General features: G+C 44.4%; 1 pseudogene; it reads left to right on the top strand.

Moving 5' to 3' along the window:
• Positions 1-1,881: 1,881 nt before the first annotated feature.
• Positions 1,882-3,136, top strand: LOC123191791 (F-box protein At5g25290-like; annotated as a pseudogene).
• The last annotated feature ends 13,715 nt before the right edge of the window (positions 3,137-16,851 follow it).

Below are 16,851 nucleotides of genomic sequence, written 5' to 3'. Positions count from 1 at the left end.
TTTCTTGAACACATTGCCTTTGTGCTCCATCTCTCATCGCTTCAAGCTATCTTTGTGTGCGAGAGTGATTTTATGTGTTCTTGAGAGAGTCAATTGATGATCTTTTGAGAAGTTCATCCAAGTGATTTTGCTTAGTTTGTTATTCTTTGAGGGTGTGGACCTTCTAGATGGTTTTGAGTCATTTGAGAGCCTTCAACATGTGAAGGAATGAAAAGTCTGTATAAGTTACAATAATTGCCTTCTTTGTGGAAGATCAACCCCGTGCGAGACTTTGACCTTAGTGGTATCAAGCCATGGTGGAATAGATGGGAATGTATTTTGTGGGCTCTTTGTGGTCTATGTTGTCGGGACATTTGTGGTGTTAGGACTTTGTGTCTCAATCTCTCCCAACAAGGAGTGGGATAATGCTAACCATCGGAACATCGGAAAAACATAGATGTGTTAGCAATGCTTGCAATCTCTTTTCCCTAACTCTTACATCCTTGTAAGTTTTCTTATGCATCTGTGCTTTGTTGTAGACTTTCACCTGTATGTGTTCTTAAGGTTCCAAATAGAAAAGACTATACCTTTTCAAAATAAAATTTAGAGTAGACATTTTTATAGGACTATTCACACCCCCACCTAGTCCATATAACCAGGTCCTACACAAACACTCGGGACCATCCGTGTAGCTTCCCACACGCAAATTTGCGTCCAGACACATGTGTCATTTCCCCTTCACAAGTTACTTCAGAAGGAAACTATATAAGTTGTATCCCTCCTTAGATCTAGTGCGAGACATGACATATAAAACAAAACTTTGATAGAAAGCATGTTTCATGCCTTTCCACTTGTGAGACCAAGGCTTTCCCATGTGGAGATGAACATGTCCTCCCCTTTTGCCACTTATCCAAGTCCTCCATCGATGGACCCGCTACAAGACAAACCTCTGCCCCACCCCTAATTTATTTGGAAGTTATAAGACTACGGTGAAAGGGTTAGGGTGGGTTAACTCCCGCAAAAAAGGTTTTTTCAAGGTATTTTTTTGGATTAGGGTGGGTTAACTCCCCAATAGGTTTTTTCAAGGTATTTTTTTATGAAAAGGGATAGAGACACAAGTACAGCAAAATGGTATCTAGTAGCGCTGAATATATCGAACATTTTACTCCTTATATTTTCTGAGACTACATTGCATCCCTATCTTGCACTACCACCCCTCAATCCGTCACATGCATACGTGTTACCGTCACGACACACGAAAATTTGACACTTTTGAGAATTTGTCACTACTTACATTGAAATTGATTATTTGCCACACCTTACTTTCAAATCTTGATGACGTGTTCTTTCTTCATTTAAACTCATTCTTTTTTTTCTTTGAGGGTAAAATGTTAGTAATACATAGGAGCTGCACATTTATGCTTTGTTCACTGAAGAAATGAAAGAGGCGGCGCCCCGTTCTGTCGCTTGTCCCCATCGCCCAGTGTTGCTGCAGCTCGCGACCCCCACCTCCTGCCGCACGCCGCCCATCCAGGTCGCCGGCGTGCTGCAATTCCGGCGCTCCCCATCCTCTCCTTGCTCAGCCACCGCGGTGCCTCCCCCGACTGGACCTTGGTAGCAGCGACTCCGGCTCCGGCGACCTGCACAGCGCCGTGTCCCAGGGTCCTCGCTGAGTACAGCGACCAGAGTAGGAGCGACCACCAACTGTCTCAAATGTGTCTCGTGTTCCCGTTCGGCCTCCGTTTCCTACTCGGGTTACAAGTGAGGTCACCCCCCGTTCCTATTCGGTTCGGCCTGCGTTGGTTCACCTAGCGCCTATAAGTACAGCCGGGAGCAGCCTTCCGTCGGGGTGTGTGTGTGCCTTGTACCAGATCACATTACAAGCCAAAAGACCCACCGCCGATGGAGACCAAGATTGTGGTCAGAAATTTGCCGGAGCTGCCGCGAGACGTATTGATGGATATCTTTGCCCTCCTGGAGATCCCGGACCTCAAGCGTGCGGGCTCCGTCTGCTCCTCATGGCGCTCTGTTTATACCAGCCTATGCAGCCAGCTTGAGCTGTACAAACGGCCCCAGACGCCTTGCCTTCTTTACACCTCTGAATCTGCCGCTGACAACGTAGCTTGTCTCTACAGCCTTGCCGAAAAGCGGGTCTACAGTCTAACTCTTCCGGATCCACCGCACCAGGTATCTGATTGGGTCCTCACACGGCTGGCTGATCACCGCTGCCGAGAAGTCCGAGCTCCACCTTCTCAATCCGATCACCTGTCAACAGATTGCTCTCCCGTCAGTGATCACCAACGAGAGGGTGAAGCCGGTCTTTGACGATGCACGCACAATTAAGGAGTATGAATTGTGGGAGCCAAAGTATGACGTTGAGCTAGACTGTGAATTGGATGATCATCATAAGTCAACCCATGCTGTGGACAAGCTTCGCGACTTGTTCTACATCAGGGCATACATATTTGCTAACCCGTCTACATGAAGCTACATTGTGGTTCTCATCCACAGCGAACCACAACTTTCGTTTGCAAGAGTAGGAGATTGTAAGTGGACATTGCTGCCGCGGGGTAATGACTATGAAGACTGCATCTACATGGATGGCCTATTGTATGCCTTCACGAGCTTTGGACAAATCGATACATTTGATCTCCACAGTCCTACCATTACAAAGAATAGAATTATAGGCAACATGAAGACTTATACTCAAGGCCGGCTGTATGTTCTCCAGGCTCCATCCGGTGATCTGCTGCAAGTTCACAGGATTTTGGAACTCGAAGATACTGATGATAAGGAGAAGGAGGCCATACTTGTGACTAACAGCATATTGTTATATAAGGTTGATATGGCAGCAAAAGACCTTGTGTTAATAAACGACTTGCATGATCAAGTGCCATTTCCCGAGTGTAACCAGTCGCAATACCGTAGCGCTGACGAATTCCCTCAGCTGAAGCCAAATTGTGTCTATTTCACTGATGATGAGGCATATGTTTGGAAGTATAAGAATTACTGCCGGGATATAGGTGTTATCAACTTGGAAAACGACAAAAGGGAAGAGATTCTACCTCAGCTTTGGTGTAGCTGGCCAAATCCCATATGGGTAACACCGAATCTTGCAAGGATGAACTGGGGTTGTACAAATGATGACTTATTATAGTTATGTAGCCTGCTTCTAGGATATTAAAAAAAATGGTCCACTCAGGTCGTGTTGACCAAGTTTACCAACTTTGTGGGCAGAAGCTACAATAAAGGAAGCATGTTCCTTTATCTGGCTTGCTAAATTTGCTATATTTAAATGTCTTCCTTTTTATGAATTGTTTAGCATGTTTTGTTTTACTAGTATAATAATTGGTACGTGCTATTTGCACGTTAATGTTAGACAAGGATATTACTTGTATTGCACATTAATATTAGTCAAGATATAAATTACATGTTAATATTAGGTAGGACATACTTACTTGGTTAATGCTGACATTTATATTAGGCATGATACTAATTAGCTGAGGGTGCTAAACATGTTTAACGCAAAACAACGAAGTGACGTAGATCGTTGGATAAATGTGGTTGAACGGGTGAGATTTGTTGGATCTTTGCAAGCCGGTCTTTTTATATTAGTATAGAAACAACCCACCTAGACAATTGTATAGATGCAGCTGAATGGGTGAGATCTGCTGGATCTTGACGAAAAAGCCCCCCCCCCCCCGCTTTATATATTATAAAGCACCGACCACGACATAAAGAAACGGTAGCAAGTCTTTCGTTCAGCTGACCACACGCACGTGCGCGCACACACACACACAACAGTATGAGAGACAGAAGTCTTGTTGGGGGATCAACTAGCACGACAAGCCACAAAAGCAAAAAACATAAGCTAATCTGGCTCCGGCGGAGGCGACGAAAGTGGCGGCGGGAGCAGCAGAGCAAGTCTGGATGCGGAGGAGCGGAGCGCAACGATCATCCTGTCAATGGAGAGGCGGACCTGGCGCTTGCTAAGCGACCTCCAGAGCTGTAGAAAGCCGCACAGTTTGTGTATGGCGTCAGTCAGACGAAGCGGGATAATGTGCTCAATCACCAACTTATTAACATTCCATAAAGTCCACAATAGCGACCCTACCAACACCCATAGGGAAGGTCGCTCAGTACTAGAACATGTGAGTGTCGGGGAACGTAGTAATTTCAAAATTTTTTCCTGCGCACACGCAAGATCATGGTGATGCATATCAACGAGAGGGGAGAGTGTTGTCTACATAACCTCGTAGACCGTAAGCGGAAGCGTTATGACAACGCGGTTGATGTAGTCGTACGTCTTCACGATTGACCGATCCTAGTACCGAAAGTACGACACCTCCGCGATCTGCACACGTTCAGCTCGGTGACATCCCACGAACTCACGATCTAGCAGAGTGTCGAGGGAGAGCTTTGTTAGCACGACGGCGTGATGACGGTGATGATCATGCTACCAGAACAGGGCTTCGCCTAAGCACCGCTACGATATGACCGAGGTGGATTATGGTGGAGGGGGGCACCGCACACGGCTAAGAGATCAATGATCAACTTGTGTGTCCATGAGGTGCCCACTCCCCCCGTATATAAAGGGGTGGAGGAGGGGGAGAGGGCCGGCCTCCTAGGCGCGCCCAAGGGGGAGTCCTACTCCCGGTGGGAGTAGGATTCCCCCTTCCCTAGTTGGAGTAGGAGAGGGAAGGAAGGGGGAGAAGGAGAGAAGGAAAGGCCCCCCCTCCATTTCGGATTGGGCTTGGGGGGGGGGGCGCCCCCACCTTTGCCGCCTCCTCATCCTTTCCACTATGGCCCATTAAGGCTCATTGACTCCCCGGGGGGTTCCGGTAACCCCCCGGTACTTCGGTATATACCCGAACTCCCTCGAAACCTTTCTGATGTCCAAACATAGTCATCCAATATATCGATCTTTATGTCTCGACCATTTCGAAACTCCTCGTCATGTCCGTGATCACATCCGGGACTCCGAACTACCTTTGTTACATCAAAACACATAAACTCATAATACCGATGGTCACCGAACGTTAAGCGTGCGGACCCTACGGGTTCAAGAACTATGCAGACATGACCGAGACACGTCTCTGGTCAATAACCAATAGCGGAACCTGGATGTTCATATTGGCTCCCACATATTCTACGAAGATCTTTATCGGTCAAACCGCATAACAACATACATCGTTCCCTTTGTCATCGGTATGTTACTTGCCCGAGATTCGATACTCAATACCTAGTTCAATCTCGTTACCGGCAAGTCTCTTTACTCGTTCCATAATGCATCATCCTGCAACTAACTCATTAGTCATATTGCTTGCAAGGCTTATATTGATGTGCATTAACGAGAGGGCCCAGAGATACCTCTCCAACAATCGGAGTGACAAATACTAATCTCAATCTATGCCAACTCAACAAACACCATCAGAGACACATGTAGAGCACCTTTATAATCACCCGGTTGTTAGAGTAGTATATATAGCCATGTAGCCTTTTGTCTTTACCCCATTGTATAAGGGGTTTTCTGCATATTTCCTGCACCTGTACATGTATATATACCGGCCTATGGCGCCATGGGAATACAAGTTGCATATTCCTAACATGATATTAGAGCTTAGGTTTTTTTAGCACGCACAACTCGTGCTTGATCCTCTCCCCGCGTCGCCATGTTCTTCTTGCCGGCTGTCGCTGTTTCTGTCGCCGCCGCGTTTTCTCTCCCTCCTATCTCGGTCAGTCCGCCTCGTCCGGATCCAATTCGCCCGCCTCGAGCACTCAGATCGAGCAGGCGGACTCCTTCGTGTTGACTACAGATCGAGCCCGAGCACCGCAGGACTCCTCCGCCCGTTACTGGCGCGATCGAAGGACTTCTCCGTCCGCCCCCCACCGCTGAGATCGAGCCACTGCAGTACGCCACTGCTTGTCTTGGGAAGGACCCGTGCGTGGGTGACGCCCGCATCCTTCGGCCGCTGTCTGCCTCCGTCACCGTCCGGCCGCCGTTCGTCCGCCACCGCTGAGATCTGTGCGTGGCCGCTGCCATCTGTTTGAGGCTGCTTTGGGCCACGGTTTTGGGCCGTCCTGCTGGTGGCTACTTGGCTATTGTACACCCATCGGCTGGTGTGCACACGCGAGGTGGTTCTGTACTTCTGGTGCGTCAGGCTGATTGAGTTCTAAAAAAAGTGTCGTTGTTCAGCACAATGTCTTTGCATTGCTCCCAGTTGCCTATCGACGGTGTTTCTTATACTGGTCCCGTCGCGCATATGCATCGTCTCTTGGTGCTTGGTGCTCGTCCGTTCGTGACGTTGTCTTCGTCGACATCTTCCCCAGATTGTGCTGGTCATTTTTTTGCGGCTCCTCCTTCGACTTTCGCACATAGTGATTGTTGCTCTACACCGACTCCTTTCGTGACTTTCACCGGCTGTGCTGGTGCATATGACTCCATCAACTGTGCCTCGCACACGCGTCTTCCTTTAGCGCTTGATGCTTGTCTACGTACGGCCTCGTCTCCCCCACCGGCCTTTGCGGACAATACGGCCTCGTCTCCTCCACTGGCCTTTCTAGATGCTACTGGTCATGCTACACTGCCACATGTAGCGGCTTCCATAGGCGGTGGTGACCGCTGCTCTGCGAGTGCTACTACGTTAACTACTTCAGCTGTGTACTTCACTCAGGAGGAGATTGCGCGACTTCACATGCTGATTGCATCTGACTCACTATTGTCGGGTCCCTCTACGATGACCTCTTCAGTTGAGTCCCTGACCAAGCAGGAGCTTGTGCGACTTCGAGGCCTGTTAGCTCCAACTTCTGGTTCTCCATCGATAGGTTTCGCTGGTTCTGCTACTGACTCTTCTGGCATTGTGAGATCACCTTCTACACAAGCAGGTACATCTCCATGGATTCTTGATACTGGAGCATCTTTTCATATGACTCATGATTCATCTACTCTGTCCTCTGCTCGACCTCTTGATTCTCCTACTCATGTTCTTACTGCTGATGGTACATCTCTTCCTGTTACTGGTCGAGGCATTCTTAGCACTTCATCTTTTCATGTTCCTGATATTGCTCATGTTCCTCGACTAACCATGCAGCTCATGTCCGGTGGTCAGATTGTTGACTCTGTTTGTCGGGTCATTCTCGACTTCGACTCTTGCTCTGTTGTAGACCGTCATACTGGTGCTCTTCTTGGTGCTAGCCCCCGGCACCATGACTCCCAGGGCCTCTGGGAGCTTGACCGGCTTCATCTTCCCTCCACTACTACCACCGCTAGTCACTCCGCCTCTATTGCCTTGTCTACCAGCTCTTTTCAGCAGTGGCATCATCGCCTTGGTCATTTGTGTGGCTCTCGTCTCTCCTCTTTAGTTCGACGCGGTCTTCTTGGATCCGTCTCCGGCGGTGTGTCTTTAGACTGTCAGGGTTGTCGTCTCGGTAAACAGATCCAGTTACCTTATCCTCATAGCAAGACTGTGTCTCAGCGTCCCTTCGACCTTGTTCACTCTGATGTTTGGGGTATAGCTCCCTTTGCCTCGAAAGGAGGTCATCGCTACTATATTATCTTTATAGACGATTTCTCTCGATACACATGGATATATTTTATGTCTTCTCATAGTGAGGTCCTATCTATCTATAATCGTTTTGCTGCCATGGTTCACACTCAGTTTTCTATGCCTATTCGTGTGTTCCGTGCTGACTCTGCTGGAGAGTATATCTCCAAGATGTTGCGTGGGTTTCTTGCCGAGAAGGGTACTCTTGCTCAGTTCTCTTGTCCTGGTGCTCATGCTCAGAATGGCGTGGCTGAGTGCAAGCATCGTCACCTTCTTGAGACGGCTCATGCATTGATGATCGCCGCCTCTCTTCCGCCTCACTTTTGGGCTGAGGCTGTCTCCACTTCCACCTATCTCATCAACCTTCAGTCGTCCACTGCTCTGCAGGGTGGTGTTCCTTTCGAATGTCTCTCTGATCGTTCTTCTGATTACTCGACGCTTTGTATGTTTGGTTGTGTTTACTATGTTCTTCTAGCCCCTCGTGAACGCACCAAACTGTCCGCTCAGTCTGTTGAGTGTGTCTTCTTAGGCTATAGTGATGAGCATAAGGGCTATTGTTGTTGGGATCCTATCGGTCGTCGGATGCGTATTTCTCGGGATGTGACTTTTGATGAGTCTCATCCCTTCTATCTGCGCCCATCTTCCTCGACCTTTTCAGTGGAGGATATATCTTTCCTCACTTTTCCCGACACACCTATCACTCCCCCTCATCCCTTGTCTATCTGTAGTGCTACCCCTGGTTCTCCGCCTATCATAGATTCACCCTCACCATCGCCCATGGTTTCCTCACCTCGCATGTCACCGGATTATCCACCTTCATCCCCGGTGACTTCTTCATCTCCATCCCCTGAGTCTACCTCGGTGATTCCTCCTCGTATTTTTCCATCTTTTCATCAGTATTATACTCGTCGTTCGCGTCATGTGGATGCGTCTACTGATGCGTCTACTGATGCGTCTACTGACGCGTCTACTGATGTGCCATCTTCCTCCTCTCAGCCTACTTATGGCTTACGTCCTTGTACACTTCCGCCTGTTGATCGTCTTGGTTTTCCAAGCGCTGGTGCTGCTGTTCTCGAGCCGACTACTTATCGTCAAGCTATTGTTCATCCTGAATGGCAGTTTGCGATGGCAGAGGAGCTTGCTGCTCTTGAGCGCACCGGCACGTGGGACCTTGTTTCTCTTCCTCCCGGTGTTCATCCAATCACTTGTAAGTGGGTCTACAAGGTTAAGACTCGCTCTGATGGATCTCTTGAGTTCTACAAAGCTCGCCTTGTGGCTCGTGGCTTTCAGCAGGAGCATGGTCGTGATTACGACGAGACTTTTGCTCATGTGGCCCATATGACCACTATTCGCACACTTCTTGCCGTGGCTCTGTTCGTCATTGGTCTGTGTCTCAGCTTGATGTTAAGAATGCCTTTCTTAATGGTGAGCTGCATGAGGAGGTTTTCATGCAGCCTCCACCGGGGTATTCAGTTCCTGATGGCATGGTCTGCCGTCTTCGTCGCTCTCTCTATGGCCTTAAGCAGGCCCCTCGCACCTGGTTTGAGCATTTTGCCTCTGTGGTGACTGCCGCTGGGTTTTCAGCAAGTGCTCATGATCCAGCGCTGTTTGTCCACCTTTCAGCTCGTGGTAGGACTCTTCTTCTTCTCTATGTCGATGACATGATCATCACTGGTGACGACCCCGAGTATATTGCCTTTGTGAAGGCCCGTCTTAGTGAGCAGTTTCTTATGTCTGATCTTGGCCCTCTTCGATACTTTCTTGGGATAGAAGTCTCATCTACCTCTGATGCCTTTTTTATTTCCCAGGAAAAGTATATACATGATCTTCTTGCTCGTGCTGCGCTTACTGATGAGCGCATTGTTGAGACTCCCATGGAGCTCAATGTTCACATCCGTGATACTGATGGTGACCCCTTGTCTGATCCGACACGTTATCGTCATCTCGTTGGGAGTCTTGTCTATCTAGCTGTCACTCGTCCGGATATCTCTTATCCAGTCCATATTTTGAGTCAGTTTGTCTCTGCTCCCACTATAGTCCACTACAGTCACCTTCTTCGTGTTCTCCGATATCTTCTTGGCACGATCTCTCACCGTTTGTTCTTTCCTCGCTCCAGTTCATTACAGCTTCAGGCCTTTTCGGATGCTACGTGGGCTAGTGATCCCTCGGATCACCATTCACTTTCTGCTTACTGTGTTTTCCTTCGTGGTTCTCTCATTGCCTGGAAGACGAAGAAACAGACCGCAGTTTCCCGTTCGAGTGCAGAGGCTAAGTTGCGAGCTATGGCTCTTTTGACGGCAGAGGTGACTTGGTTACGGTGGTTACGTTGTGACGTTTGGTAGCACACAAAGTGTTCCTCCGGTATTCGGGAGTTGCATGATGTCATAGTCATAGGAACATGTATAAGTTATGGAGAAAGCAATAGCAACAAACTAAACAATCATCGTGCTAAGCTAACAAATGGGTAAAGTCAATCACATCATTCTCTAATGATGTGATCCCGTTAATCAAATGACAACTCATGTCTATGGTTAGGAAACATATCCATCATTGATTCAACGAGCTAGTTAAGTAGAGGCATAGTAGTGACATTCTATTCGTCTATGTATTCACACATGTACTAAGTTTCTGGTTAATACAATTCTAGCATGAATAATAAACATTTATCATGATATAAGGAAATATAAATAACCACTTTATTGTTGCATCTAGGGCATATTTCCTTCTGTCTCCCACTGGCACTAGAGTCAATAATCTAGATTACATTGTAATCATTCTAACACCCATGGAGTCTTGGTGCTGATCATGTTTTCTCATGAGAGAGGCTTAGTCAACGGGTCCGCAACATTCAGATCCGTATGTATCTTGTAAATCTCTATGTCTCCCTCCTTGACTTGATCGTGGATGGAATTGAAGCGTCTCTTGGTGTGCTTGGTTCTCTTGTGAATTCTGGATTCCTTTGCCAAGGCAATTGCACTAGTATTGTCACAAAAGATTTTCATTGGACCCGATGCACCAGGTATGACACCTAGATCGGATATGAACTCCTTCATCCAGAATCCTTCATTCACTGCTTCTAAAGTAGCTATGTACTCCGCTTCACATGTAGATCCCGCCATGACGCTCTGCTTGGAACTGCACCAACTGACAGCTCCACCATTTAATAAAAACACGTATCCAGTTTGTGACTTAGAGTCATCCGAATCAATGTAAAATCTTGCATTGACGTAACCATTTACGATGAGCTCTTTGTCACCTCCATATATGAGAAACATTTCCTTAGTAATTTTCAGGTATTTCAGGATGTTCTTGACTGATGTCCAGTGATCCACTCCTGGATTACTTTGGTACCTCCCTGCTAAGATGATAGCAAGGCACACATCAGGTCTGGTACACATCATTGAATACATGATAGAGCCTATGGCTGAAGCATAGGGAACACCTTTCATTTTATCTCTATCTTCTGCAGTGGTCGGGCATTGAGTCTGACTCAACTTCACACCTTGTAATACAGGCAAGAACCCTTTCTTTGCTTGATCCATTTTGAACTTCTTCAAAACTTTATCAAGGTATGTGCTTTGTGAAAGTCCAGTTAAGCGTCTTGATCTATCTCTATAGATCTTGGTGCCCAATATATAAGCAGCTTCACCGAGGTCTTTTATTCAAAAATTCTTATTCAAGTATCCTTTTATGCTATTCAGAAATTTAGTATCATTTCCGATCAACAATGTGTCATCTACATATAATATCAGAAATGCTCCAGAGCTCCCACTCACTTTCTTGTAAATACAGGCTTCTTCAAAAGTCTATATAAAACTATATGCTTTGATCACACTATCAAAGCGTATATTCCAACTCCGAGAGGCTTGCACCAGTCCATAAATGGATCGTGCTACCTCTTGAGCACTGCGCTGGTTTTCCCCGAAGAGGAAGGGATGATGCAGCAAAGTAGCATAAGTATTTCCCTCAATTTTAGAGAACCCAGGTATCAATCTAGTAGGAGGCTACGCGCGAGTCCCTCGCACCTGCACAAAACAAATAAATCCTCGCAACCAACGCGATAAGGGGTTGTCAATCCCTACACGGCCACTTACGAGAGTGAGATCTAATAGATATGATAAGATAATATTTTTGGTATTTTTGTGATAAATATGCAAAGTAGAATAAAAGAAAAGTAAAAAAGCAAAGGAAATAACTAAGTATTGGAAGATTAATATTATGAAGATAGACCCGGGGGCCATAGGTTTCACTAGTGGCTTCTCTCAAGAGCATAAGTATTCTACGGTGGTTGAACAAATTACTATTGAGCAATTGACATAATTTAGCATAGTTATGAGAATATCTAGGTATGATCATGTATATAGGCATCACGTCCGAGACAAGTAGACCGACTCCTGCCTGCATCTACTACTATTACTCCACTCATCGACCGCTATCCAGCATGCATCTAGAGTATTAAGTTAATGAAAACAGAGTAACGCCTTAAGCAAGATGACATGATGTAGAGGGATAAACTCATGCAATATGATGAAAACCCCATCTTGTTATCATCGATGGCAACAATACAATACGTGCCTTGCTGCCCCTACTGTCACTGGGAAATGACACCGCAATATTGAACCTAAAGCTAAGCACTTCTCCCATTGCAAGAAAGATCAATCTAGTAGGCCAAACCAAACTGATAATTCGAAGAGACTTGAAAAGATAACCAATCATACATAAAAGAATTCAGAGAAGATTCAAATATTGTTCATAGATAGACTTGATCATAAACCCACAATTCATCGGTCTCAACAAACACACCGCAAAAAGAAGATTACATCGAATAGATCTACACAAGAGAGGGGGAGAATATTGTATTGAGATCCAAAAAGAGAGAAGAAGCCATCTAGCTACTAACTATTGGCCCATAGGTCTGAGGTGAACTACTCACACTTCATCGGAGGGGCTATGGTGTTGATGTAGAAGCCCTCCATGATCGATGCCCCCTCCGACGGAGCTCCGGAACGGGCCCCAAGATGGGATCTCGTGGATACAGAAAGTTGCGGTGGTGGAATTAGGGTTTTGGCTCTGTATCTGATTGTTTGGGGGTACGTAGGTATATATAGGAGGAAGGAGTACATCAGTGGAGCAACATGGGGCCCACGAGGGTGGAGGGTGCGCCTGGGGGGGGGGGTAGGCGTGCCCCCCTACCTCGTGGCCTCCTCTTTTGTGTCTTGACGCAGGGTCCAAGTCTCCTAGGTCTTGTTCGTTGAGAAAATAACGTTCCCGAAGGTTGCATTCCATTTGGACTCTGTTTGATATTCCTTTTCTTCGAAACCCTAAAACAGGCAAAAAACAGCAATTCTGGGCTAGGCCTCCGGTTAATAGGTTAGTCCCAAAAATAATATAAAAGTGGATAATAAAGCCCAATAATGTCCAAAACCGTAGATAATATAGCATGGAGCAATAAAAAATTATAGATACGTTGGAGACGTATCAAGCATCCCCAAGCTTAATTCCTGCTCGTCCTCGAGTAGGTAAATGATAAAAACAGAATTTTTGATGTGGAGTGCTACTTGGCATAATTTTAGTGTAATTCTTCTTAATTGTGGTATGAATATTCAGATCCGAAAGATTCAAGACAAAAGTTCATATTGACATAGAAATAATAATACTTCAAGCATACTAACAAAGCAATTATGTCTTCTCAAAATAACATGGCCAAAGAAAGTTCATCCCTACAAAATCATATAGTTTAGTCATGCTCCATTTTCGTCACACAAGAATGCTCTCATCATGCACAACCCCGATGACAAGCCAAGCAATTGTTTCATACTTTAGTAATCTCAAACCTATAAACTTTCACGCAATATATGAGCGCGAGCCATGGACATAGCACTATGGGTGGAATAGAATATAATGAGGGGGGTTATGTGGAGAAGACAAAAAGGAGAAAGTCTCACATCAGCAAGGCTAATCAATGGGCTATGGAGATGCCCACCGATTGATGTTAATGCAAGGAGTAGGGATTGCCATGCAACAGATGCACTAGAGCTATAATTGTATGAAAGCTCAACAAAAGAAACTAAGTGGGTGTGCATCCAACTTGCTTGCTCACGAAGACGTAGGGCACTTGAGGAGGCCCATTGTTGGAATATACAAGACAAGTTCTATAATGAAAATTCCCACTAGTATATGGAAGTGATAAAACAAGAGACTCTCTATCATGAATATTACGGTGCTACTTTGAAGCACAAGTGTGGCAAAGGATAGTAACATTGTCCCTTCTCTCTTTTTCTCTCATTTTTTTATTTGTCCTTTCTCCTTTTTTTATATGGCCTTTCTTTTTTTATATAATTCCTCACTTGGGACAATGCTCTAGAAAATGATGATCATCACACTTCTATTTATTTACAACTCAATGATTACAACTCGATACTAGAACAAAAGATGACTCTATATGAATGCCTCCGGCGGTGTATCGGGATATGCAATGGACCAAGAGTGACATGTATGAAAGAATTATGAACGATGGCTTTGCCACAAATACTATCTCAACTACATGATCATGCTAAGCAATATGACATAATGAATGTGTCATAATAAACGGAACGGTGGAAGGTTGCATGGCAATATATCTCAGAATGGCTATGGAAATGCCATAATAGGTAGGTATGGTGGCTGTTTTGAGGAAGATATAAGGAGGTTTATGTGTGAAAGAGCGTATCATATCACGGGGTCTGGATGCACCGGCGAAGTTTGCGCCAATTCTCAATGTGAGAAAGGGCAATGCACGGTACCAAAGAGGCTAGCAAGGATGGAAGGGTGAGAGTGCGTATAATCCATGGACTCAACATTAGTCATAAAGAACTCACATACTTATTGCAAAATCTACAAGTCATCAAAAAAATCGGCACTACGCGCATGCTCCTAGGGGGATAGATTGGTAGTAAAAGACCATTGCTCGTCCCCGACCGCCACTCATAAGGAGGACAATCAAATAACACCTCATGTTTCAAATTTGTTACATAACGTTTACCATATGTGCATGCTACGGGACTTGCAAACTTCAACACAAGCATTTCTCAATTTCACAACTACTCAATTAGCACGACTTTGATATTATTACCTCCATATCTCAAAACAATCATCAAGCATCAAACTTCTCTTAGTATTCAAAACACTCATAAGAAAATTTTACTAATCTTGAATACCTAGCATATTAGGATTTTAAGTAAATTACCATGCTATTTAAGACTCTCAAAATAATGTAAGTGAAGCATGAGAGATCAACAGTTTCTATAAAACAAATCCACCACCGTGCTCTAAAAGATATAAGTGAAGTACTAGAGCAAAACTATATAACTCAAAAGATATAAGCGAAGCACATAGAGTATTCTAACAAATAACAAATCATGTATGGCTCTCTCAAAAGGTATGTACAGCAAGGATGATTGTGGTAAACTAAAAAGTAAAGACTCAAATCATACAAGACGCTCCAAGCAAAACACATATCATGTGGTGAATAAAAATATAGCTCCAAGTAAAGTTACCGATAGAAGTAGACGAAAGAGGGGATGCCTTCCGTGGCATCCCCAAGCTTTGGCTTTTAGGCGTCCTTATATTATCTTGGGGGTGCCATGGGCATACCCAAGCTTAGGCTCTTGCCACTCCTTGTTCCATAATCCATCAAATCTTTACCCAAAACTTGGTAACTTCACAACACAAAACTCAAAGTAGAAAATCTCGTGAGCTCCGTTAGCGAAAGAAAACAAAAGACCAGTTCAAGTTACTGTAATGAACTCATTATTTATTTATATTGGTGTTAAACCTACTGTATCCCAACTTCTCTATGGTTTGTAAACTATTTTACTAGCCATAGATTCATCAAAATAAGCAAACAACACACGAAAAACAGAATCTGTCAAAAACAGAACAGTCTGTAGTAATCTGTAGCTAGCGCAAGATCTGGAACCCCGAAAATTCTAAAATAAATTTATGGACGTGAGGAATTTATCTATTAATCATCTGAAAAAATAATTAACTAAATATAACTTTCCAAATAAAAATGGCAGCAGTTCTCGTGAGCGCTAAAGTTTCAGTTTTTTACAGCAAGTGTAACAAGACTTTCCCCAAGTCTTCCCAACGGTTCTACTTGGCACAAACACTAATTAAACACAAAAAAACACACCAAACAGAGGCTAGATAAATTATTTATTAAATAACAGAAAGGAAAAATATTGGGTTGTCTCCCAATAAGCGCTTTTCTTTAAAGCCTTTTTAGCTAGGCATTGATAATTTTAATGGTGCTCACATGAAAGACAAGAATTGAAGCACAAAGAGAGCATCATAAAACATGTGACAAACACATCTAAGTCTAACATACTTCCTATGCATAGGCATCTTATAGGCAAACAGATTATCATGGCAAGCAAAAACTAGCATATGCACGGAAGAGGAACGAAACAATAGTTATCTCAACATAACGAGAGGTAAATTAGTAACATGAAAATTTATACCACCATATTTTCCTCTCTCATAATAATTACATGTAGGATCATAAGCAAATTCAACATAATAGCTATCACACAAAATATTTTCAACACGATCCACATGCATGCAAAGTTGACACTCTTCCAAAATAGTGGGATTAACATTAACTAAAGTCATGACCTCTCCAAACCCACTTTCAATAATATTGCAAACACTGCTATCAATCTCATATTCATCATGGGGCTTAAATAAATTTTCAAGATCACAAGAAGAATCACCCCAATCATGATCATTGCAACAAGTAGAGGTCATAGCAAAACTAGCATCCCCAAGCTTAGGGTTTTGCATATTATTAGCACAATTTATATCAATAGAATTTATACTATCATCATTGCAATCATGCTTTTTATTCAAAGATCCATCGGGAATCACTCCGTAAGGTACTTTATCACAATTTTCAAATTCACGAATTTTAAGCAAAACTTCATAAAGATAATCTAGTGCACAAAACTCAGTAGCAATTGGTTCATTATAATTGGATCTCTTAAAAAGATTAGCAAGCAGATGCGGATCCATAGATCTTAGGTTCTCTGTTTAGTAATAAATAAACAATTATTCCAACCAAACTAGCAAAACGAGCAAAGTAAGACATCAAAGCAAATGGAAAGACGAACAGAAGAAGGGCGAATAAAACGGCAAGGGTGAAGTGGGGGAGAGCAAAACGAGAGGCAAATGGCAAATAATGTAATGCGTGAGATAAGGATTGTGATGGGTACTTGGTATATTGACTTTTGCGTAGACTCCCGGCAACGGCGCCAGAAATCCTTCTTGCTACCTCTTGAGGACTGCATTG

The sequence above is a fragment of the Triticum aestivum genome, chromosome 2A (assembly GCF_018294505.1).
Source record: "Triticum aestivum cultivar Chinese Spring chromosome 2A, IWGSC CS RefSeq v2.1, whole genome shotgun sequence".
NCBI lineage: Eukaryota > Viridiplantae > Streptophyta > Magnoliopsida > Poales > Poaceae > Triticum > Triticum aestivum.
The sequence above is the reverse complement of the archived record's forward strand: the minus strand, read 5'-3'. Positions and strand labels throughout refer to the sequence as shown.